A 9,708-nucleotide genomic window follows, 5' to 3' on the forward strand; every position below is an offset into this window, starting at 1 on the left:
CAAAGAGGCCCAGACCTCCCTCTCCCCAGCCACCTCCTCCAGCTTATCCGGGGGAATACCAAGGCGTTCCCAGGCCAGCCGAGAGATATAATCTCTCCAGCGTGTCCTGGGTCTGCCCCGGGGCCTCCTCCTGGTGGGACATGCCTGGAACACCTCACCCAGGAGGTGCCCAGGGGGCATCCTTGTCAGATGCCCGAACCACCTCAGCTGGCTCCTTTCGATGTGGAGCAGCAGCTGCTCTACTCTGAGCCCCTCCCGGATGGCCGAACTTCTCACCCTATCTCTAAGGGAGAGGCCAGCCACCCTTCGGAGGAAGCTCATTTCTGCCGCTTGTATCCGTGATCTCGTTCTTTCGGTCACTACCCACAGCTCGTGGCCATAGGTGAGGGTAGGGACGTAGATCGACCGGTAAATTGAGAGCTTCGCTTTTACACTCAGCTCCCTCTTGGTGATTGGTGAAAATGTACCATATCAACCAATAAACTATGTGCATATGCTACTTCCGGTGGGGAAACTCCTGTATAGCACTTCGTTTCCAGTGTGATATTCGCTCTTTGTTTATGGTCAGGTTTTCCAAAACAAGTCAACCAAATGGATGAATCAAGAGGCGATTTACATTTCTCAAGATGTCTTGGCCATTTACCAAATATATCTGTAGATGATGTTCATCAACTTGTCGATATTTTTCCCCCGCGCCTCAGAGCAAAACAGAGAAAGGATTCAAAGAAAGGATTTCTCAGTATTTGTATACAGTGGTCCCTTGTTTGTCACGGGTGTTAAGTTCTAAAAATAACCTGCGATAGGTGAAATCGCATAAAGGCTGTAAAACTGTAAAACCCCTCACTACATACTTTTTTCATACAGACATGAACATTTTCACACTTTTCTCTCTTGTTTAAACACCCTCAAAGTTCAAACCTTAATAAGGTAAAATAAGTCCAGTATTACAGAATGAAACCAAAGATCAAACCCTGTTTTCAGGTCCAGAACACGGGAATAGAGCAGCTGCGAGAGAATTCAACATCAATGAATCATTAATGAATCAGAAGTCCAACTTTTTGTGCGATGGTTATCTTCCTCTGCCTTTGACGGTGCAAAACATTTTGTCGACATTGTTTTTGTTGGGAAGAAAAGTACAGCACTTCAGAGTCACACTGCTAGCAATTGATTTGGCGTTTCTGTACGGCACAGGAGAGATGGTACGGAGGAGATCAACAATGGTCTACAGCCGATCAGGATGCAGAACACAGTGCGGTGTAAAAAAAAAAAAAACAGCATGCAAAATTGCACTAAAAAACCCCGCAAAAGTAGAGCTGGGTATCGTCACTGATTTCTAGAATCTATTCAATTCCGATTCACAAGGTCCTGAATCGATTCGATCCACGATTCGATTTAATTCGATTCGATTTAAATCTGGGAAATTTTGACAGTCAGAAATATTATAATTCAGATCAGTACATTTACATATTTTTGTATCAATAAAAAGGAAGCTGACACACGCAAGACTTTATCAAAGGTGTGAGCGTCACAGCAGATGCCTTTGTGTCAAAGTAGCTGAAGATAAAACACAGAAAAACATGAAGGTGATTTTCCTGGCCTGGGATTTTATAAAAATATTCTGCAGTACATCAAAAACGAAAGAAAACCATTAATCAACATATGAACATTACCTCTGAAGTTACAGCGGTTTTATTAGAGACACGGTTAAGCGTTTTGCATTTTGAATAATTTTAAAAAGTTTAAATTTGTTCAGTATTGAACAGCAGAAATGAGGTTTTCTTTTTGGAAGAATGTAAAAGAGAAAAAAACAGCGGCTGACAGCGCTGTAAACAACAGTAGACTGGTGCGTAACAAGCAAGCAAATAATGAAGAAAGGGAAACTGTTTTTGAAGTACAGAGAGAGAGAGAGAGAGAGCTGTGCATCGCGGTGGAAGCAAAACAGTAAAAGTCAGAGTGAATTCATGACGATGTTTATGTGAAGCGTTTGGATCTTCTTTTGCTGCTGGTTCGGTCAATATTGTTTGGAGAGAGATCAAACTAACAGCTTTAGAATCGGCTCATAAAGGGCGCGGACCCGCCGACAGATCAGAATCAGCGAGCTGTCTGCTTTCAGCCCCGACCGTGAGAAAGGCGACATCTAACTGATTCTGATCCGCGGGTCGCGCTGTGTGTTTAAGTCTATGTGCAGAATCCGTGTACCTGCTCTCATTTACTGTCTTAACTGTTTGGTGGTTCTTGAAATTTTGTGAGATGTCACCAGAGATTCTGGCATTTCAGGCAAAATAAATTTATATTAAAAAAATCGATTCAGGATTTTAATGAATCGATTTTACGTTATCCAAGCCAGAATCGATTTTAATCGATGAATCGATTATAAAAACCCACCCCTACGCAAAAGGGACCACTGTAATTTTGAAGATAAGTCACAACATACCCTTCGTAAATACTAATATAAAGACGCCCTTACTAGCAATCGTTCATTTAATTTTTCTGTGGCTTTTTTCACGGTTTGAATCAAGCATGAGCGAAGCCACTGCTCCTACAGACATACAGAGAATAGAAATTGCGTTACTCTCAATCCCTAGATAAATAGCAAATGAACATTTAAATATATTTAAATATAAAAGTGATTAAAAATGCAAGTAAAATAATTAAAAAGTAAAAATTTAAATAAATACAATTTTACATATAACAAGAAAGCTATACAATATACAATATAATGGGTAAGTGACATTGAGTGTAAACCAGGCAGAGTAGTGCAAATAGGCAAATAGTGCAAATGGAGATTTAGTAATGTACGGTAAGAGAAAGTGTAACAACAAAGTCTTATGAGGTAATGGCAGTCCAATGCTCCACAAAGTGACTGGTAACTGGTGCAGGCAGGTTATTTCTCTTTCCAGCAACGTAGGTTACAATTACATTAGCATGACCAATTATGCAAATTAGGCGATGATGTCACTTGAGATGTGAGAGATTTGTGATGTTTAGTGTGGCGTGTATAGTTAGTGTGTTGTGTAGACGTTGTTTTGTTTTGTATGCCAGTGAGGGTACTAATGAATGTCACAAAGGCAGAACACAATGTAAACACGGTCTTGAGGTGGAAAACCAGACAAGTGATGCGCTTGCTGCTGTCAGACCTGCAGGTTTTATCGCTGTGGTGGTTATGGGCAGAAATCTGTGCCATCAGAAACTGAATTTGAATAAGTTCAATTTGAATTTGAATTGCTCCGATTGAATCTGAATTGTAACTTGAATAAATGCTTTTGAAAACTGAATTTGAATTAGTCTAATTTGAAATTGAATTTATGGTTTGAAAATGATCATCACTAAATTGAAATTGAATTTATTTTTTGAAAATGAATTGATTTGCTTTGAAACTGCATTTTATCCTTTAAAAATTCAGCTCTCGAATAATTTCAGTTTCACTTCTCACCATTCAGTTTCAGTTCTACAATTCAATTTCAGTTCCAAAATTCAGTTTTTTGGAACTTACATCCGGTTCAAGCGCAGATTAATAGAACTACGTTTTACTAGCGGACCGAAAGTGTTACCGACGGGAATCTACAGCGTCTTGAGCTGAATTAAGACTTCAGAAGTCATTCGTCATGTCGAATGACCAGTGGATAAACTCTCAGGTTGGTAATAAATGTATTACATGTATAAGAACAAGCGTCATGTTAACAAATGATAGCCGTGAGGTAACTGTTATGCTTATTGTAGCTGCTAGCTAAAAACGCTAATTTAGCGTAGTTTGCCCTGAATTCAGCTTTGACAAACAAATATGATCGACTGTTTCTAGTAGAATTCCAAAGTTGTCATCTTGGACCCTCTCAGAGTACCCCCTCTGTATGCTTGCAGAGACCCCTACAGTAGGGAAACATGCAAAACTGTGCCCAAACCTTTGTGTTTTAGCTTTATTTATGTCTTACACAGCATCCCAACTCTTTAGCTAACTTAATAACTTTAGCTAAAGTGAATAGTTAGTCTAATTCATTAGTGCAGCATTACTGGATCATCTCTGTTTGAAGTGATATAATATGATATACAACTATCACTGTGTTTAACTACCATAATAATTCTTAGGGTACTGAGTGCATGCTTAATTAGATATATTTTTTAAACATACTGCTCCATTACTATGTTTGACAGGCTGAAGTTGTCGGGTCACCTCCTAAATCGACCATCTTTTACAGGTGTTTTGTGCCAGAAATGGAGTGTCCACTGAAGACTGAAGATACTGAATCTCTACGCCTTGCCATTGATCCCTATTGTGCCTTCATCTAGACAAGAGACATTAACTTAACCACTCTCATATGCTCTGTACCTACATCACATTCCCTGACAGTCGTAGCTTGGCTCATCTGAGGGTGAAATTATAAGAATGTGTTATTTTGCAAAGTGCTCTCTAGTGTTCCTAAATAAAATATGGCATTGAGGTCATTTCTTTTGAATTAATCCCTTCTTCTGAAATATAAGAACCTCTTCTGGTTTTAATGGCACTTTGGATTTCCTGACTTTCTGTTCCACTTCCAAACCCAAATAGATGCTGACAAGCTGACACAGTAACATGGAAGAGGGAAAGACGTTGGAAAGGACTACTACAAATAAACCTAATGCCTAACAATGAAAAGTGTAAAATAAGAACAACAATAATAATAATAATAAAGATAAAAGATGAAGTAACAAGTTTTTAGTTTTGTTTATTCCAAATGATCATCCAGATGTCTGTGACATGTGATGACAAACACCATAATGGAAGGCCTTAGTCATCACATGCTTAAACTCATCATATATTTTTGCATATGCTGAACAGGCAGTCAGACATGCTGTAACTGTGGGGTAGAAAACAGCATGAACACCATACGGCAGGGGTCTCAAACTCCAGTCCTCGAGGGCATGGAAAAGTTGCATGACTCCAGTCCACCCTTGAGGACTGGAGTTTGAGACCCCTGTCATATGGAATATGACAGGTGTGGTTGAACTGCATGAAGACTCTGAAGTTTCTCTTCTCTTCTGGCAGGACAGGAATGTGGCCTTGTCCTGTGAGCCACAGTAAGGATGTACTTAGAGTAGAACTGGACTGTCACCGGCCTCAGGCTCTTCACCCTTTTCAAAGACAAAGCAGTCATTTAGATAAAATATTAGATATTGTTTACCTGTAAATGCACAAAGAGAATTTAGAAATGTAATTATTGTCAAGAGTGAACAAGTACTGGTAGTGTAATCTACAGCTGTGGCCAAACGTTTAGAGAATGAGAAGTGTTGTTTGTTTATTTACAAAGTTTGCTGTTTCAGTGATAGTTGTATATCATATTATATCACTTCAAACAGAGGTGATCCAGTAATGCTGCACTAATGAATTAGACTAACTATTCACTTTAGCTAAAGTTATTAAGTTAGCTAAAGAGTTGGGATGCTGTGTAAGACATAAATAAAGCTAAAACACAAAGGTTTGGGCACAGTTTTGCATGTTTCCCTACTGTAGGGGTCTCTGCAAGCATACAGAGGGGGTACTCTGAGAGGGTCCAAGATGACAACTTTGGAATTCTACTAGAAACAGTCGATCATATTTGTTTGTCAAAGCTGAATTCAGGGCAAACTACGCTAAATTAGCGTTTTTAGCTAGCAGCTACAATAAGCATAACAGTTACCTTACGGCTATCTTTTGTTAACATGACGCTTGTTCTTATACATGTAATACATTTATTACCAACCTGAGAGTTTATCCGCTGGTCATTCGACATGAAGAATGACTTCTGAAGTCTTAATTCAGCTCAAGACGCTGTAGATTCCCGTCGGTAACACTTTCGGTCCGCTAGTAAAACGTAGTTCTATTAATCTGCGCTTGAACCGGAACCGGATGTAAGTTCCAGAAAACTGAATTTTGGAACTGAAATTGAATTGTAGAACTGAAACTGAATGGTGAGAAGTGAAACTGAAATTATTCGAGAGCTGAATTTTTAAAGGATAAAATGCAGTTTCAAAGCAAATCAATTCATTTTCAAAAAATAAATTCAATTTCAATTTAGTGATGATCATTTTCAAATCATAAATTCAATTTCAAATTAGACTAATTCAAATTCAGTTTTCAAAAGCATTTATTCAAGTTACAATTCAGATTCAATCGGAGCAATTCAAATTCAAATTGAACTTATTCAAATTCAGTTTCTGATGGCACAGATTTCTGCCCATAGGTGGTCTCCTCTGTCTTGTGGTGGACAGACATTTTTTTTTTACTGTAACAAATAATTTGTGGGACATCTTTTTGTGACACCCGATTTGTTCTGTCATTTTAGTTTCAGTAGTAATTTGAAATGGTTGTACAAAAAAAAAAAAACCCAAAAAAAAACAAACACCAGATGCATTGGCTGCATTTTTAAATAAATAGTTGTATATAACTTTAGCCGTTACAAAATTTGTGCGCAAGTTTTCAAAATTTACAATTTATATTTGCATTTCAATTTATGAAAATAATTAACATGTTTGTGGCTTTTACAGTAAAAAAATATAACTAGTACTAGGATTTTATGTTTTTTGTGGGATTTAAAATCAGTTGTGTTAATACAGTATGTCAATGAAAAAATGTGAAGTTGAGTTAAAAAGAATGATACCAAGCAAGGCGAGGCAACCCCCCCCCCCCCCCCCCCCCCCAAAAAAAAAAAAAAAAAAAAAAACCAACATAAATGAAACAATTTAAAGATGAAATACAAAGGTAAAATCAAAAGTAGTGAAAAATGGCCAATTATATTTTGGACCTCAGAGGGTTAACCCAACAAATCCTGAAAATTTAGGTTTCAGCTTTTGTTCATGACTCCAGATTTCTGATGTGTTGTGTAAATTTAAGCATGTAACAATTACATTTTTTTTCTAACAAAAAAAAGAGTGGAAGTTAAGTTAGACTTGTGTTTGTAAATGACCCACCGTGTAGCTTTCTGGATTTTTTATACTTATTGGGCTACATACTTATTTATGTATTTATTATACAGGCTACACAGTACATAAAATCAAATTTCACAAGTTTAAGTAACTGAAATATTTGGGGAAGTTGGGGAAGAAAAGCATGCACCTGCTGACCTTGAGAAAATATCCCAAAAAAAGGAAGGCCTTTAAGATCTCGTCACCAGGAAGCTGACAACTAGGGGTGGGTTTTGATTATCGATTTATTGAGTAAAATCGATTCTGGTCTGGATAACGTGATATCGATTCATTAAAATCCAGAATTGATTTTTTTAATATAAATTTATTTTGCCCGAAATGCCAGAATCTCTGGTGACATCTCACAAAATTTCAAGAACCACCAAACAGTTAAGACAGTAAATGAGAGCAGGTACACGGATTCTGCACAAAGACGTAAACACAAAACGCGGACCCAACGCATCTGAATGAGCGAGATGTCGCCTTTCTCACCCGACAGCACGTACAGGGACACTCCTTCGGGGCTGAAAGCCAACAGCTCACTGATTTTAAAGCGTCGGCAGGTCCACGCTTTGTGTTTACGTCTTTTTTGCGCTAGATTCTGAAGCTGCAGGTTTTATCTCTCTCCAAACAATATTGACTGAACCAGCAGCAAAAGATGATCCAAACTGCGCTTATCATAAACATCATCACGAATTTCCTCTTACTTTTGCTGTTTGCTTCCACCACGATAAAATCACACTTCATGTAGAGCACGCTCTCTCTCTCTAAGTCGATAATAAAAAACCCACCACTACTTATTACCCACCAGTCTACAGTGTCGGCAGCTGTTTTTTGTTGTTGTCGTTTTTTCTTACTTCCGACAAGAAAGCCTCATTTCCGCTGTTCAATACTGAACAAATTAAAACTTTTTAAAATATGCAAAACTGCAAAATGCTTCGCGGTGTCTCTAATCAAACCTCTGTAACTTTGCTCTGCTTCACTTCGTTGTTGACTGCACAATATTTTTAAGGTCATCTGCTATAAAAACCCAGACCAGGAAAACTGCCTTCATGTTTTTCTGTGTTTTATCCTCAAGTTACTTTGCCACAAAGGAATCTGCTGTAATGCTTACACCTTTGATAAAGTCTCACAAGTGTCAGGTTTCTTTTTATAGATATAAAAATATAGATATGTATTGATAAGTGATCAGAATTATAATATTGCTGACTGTCTGAGGCAAAATTTCCCCGAATCGAATCGTGGATTGAATCGATTCAGGACCTTGTGAATTGGAATTGAACCGATTCTGGAAATCAGTGACAATACCCAGCCCTACTGAGAACCAACACAACCCACGGTATCTAAAAGCAGAACGTAAAAATGTACCCATTTTAAAAGGCCACATTGGCAAACACAGTATTGTTGTTTTGGATGAGGATATGAGGGTTCAGGATAATTCCATGCAACGCCACAAGAACCACCGCTCAAAAATCCTGATCGCCAAGCGAAAAGATTCTATTTCTAATTTTGGCAACACAACACCGAAGGTCATGTTTGAGAAGGTCATGTGCAACAATTAAATGTATTATTAAAGATTTAAAATTGGAAAATCATAGAAATGGATGGTCCTCATCATTTTGAATTTGTAACTTAAACTTCTGTGCAGCAAGTCACATTTGGAGTATTGTAGAACCACAGAAAGTGTCTACAAAATATACAGATCTGACAGAAGACTTGGGCTGCGTCCACACGTACACGGGTATTTTTGAAAACGCAGCTTTTTCTATGCGTTTGAGCCTTTCGTCCACACGTAAACAGTATTTTCCATCACTGAAAACTGAGGTTTTTAAAAGCTCCTGCCAGGGTGTTGATTTTCGAAAACGGAGATTTAGTCATGCAATGTCAAAGGTGTGCACCTTTTTTTGACGTCACGCTGTCTGCAACGTTATCGTTTACATGAGATAAATTTCTACAATTGCAGATATAGATAAAATACTGTGGCTGTTAATCTTACTATCTGCAGTTTTTAGATGCTTGCATGTACACACGCAGTTACTGTCCCTCCGTTTAGAAAGACAGAGGCGTTAGTGTGAACTTCTCCATTCAACACAGACGCTCTCACAACCCAAATCTGTGACGTGGTCGTCAGTTTTGAATAACTTTGTTTTTTTAATTAAATTTATGTATGCTTATTGCGTTTTGTTCATTTCTAAGTTGTGAGTCCACACAAAAGCCAAAATACTGTCTTTGGTTATTAACATTTGAAATGATGAAGGCACTTGACAAGTAACGCAAAAGTAACTGCCTTTTCAGAAAAACAAAACAACTTTTAGAAGTACAGTGGTCCGTGGCTATAACGCGGTTCACCCTTCGCAGCCTCGCCGTTTCATGGATTTTTTTTGGGTGCACTTTTGCATACTTCCCCCCCTTACAGCGCATTGTGTTCTGCGTCCTGATTGGCTGTAGACCAATTGTCAATCAATCTCGTGCCATGTCTCCTGTACAGTACAGAATGTCTTGTCAAATTTACATAAATAAATAAATACATAAATCTTCGATTACTAGCAGTGTGACTCTGAAGTGCTGTACTGTATGTTTGTATGTTTTCTCCCTAACAAACACAACAATGCCGACGAAACATTTTGCACCGTGAAAGGCAACCGCGGTAAACGAGGGACCGCTGTATAAGATATTAGCACTACTACTCATTGTAGCACTAAGAGACAAAAAATAGAAATTCAGAAAGTGAGGTCTGCCACTATAGCTCACATCAGCCATGTAATCTGTAGCTGGGTTGAAAAAAAAATTAGT

At 38.2% G+C, this 9,708-nt stretch overlaps 1 long non-coding RNA gene across 1 annotated transcript; it reads right to left on the minus strand.

Moving 5' to 3' along the window:
• Positions 1-4,939: 4,939 nt before the first annotated feature.
• LOC308392022 lies at positions 4,940-5,850 on the minus strand. Its single transcript, XR_013970744.1, has 2 exons — positions 5,715-5,850; positions 4,940-5,106 (listed from the first exon to the last, which is right to left on the minus strand). It is a non-coding gene; the product is annotated as an uncharacterized lncRNA (long non-coding RNA).
• Positions 5,851-9,708: the final 3,858 nt, after the last annotated feature.

Source organism: Rhamphochromis sp. 'chilingali', assembly GCF_963969265.1.
Source record: "Rhamphochromis sp. 'chilingali' genome assembly, chromosome: 2".
Lineage (NCBI taxonomy): Eukaryota > Metazoa > Chordata > Actinopteri > Cichliformes > Cichlidae > Rhamphochromis > Rhamphochromis sp. 'chilingali'.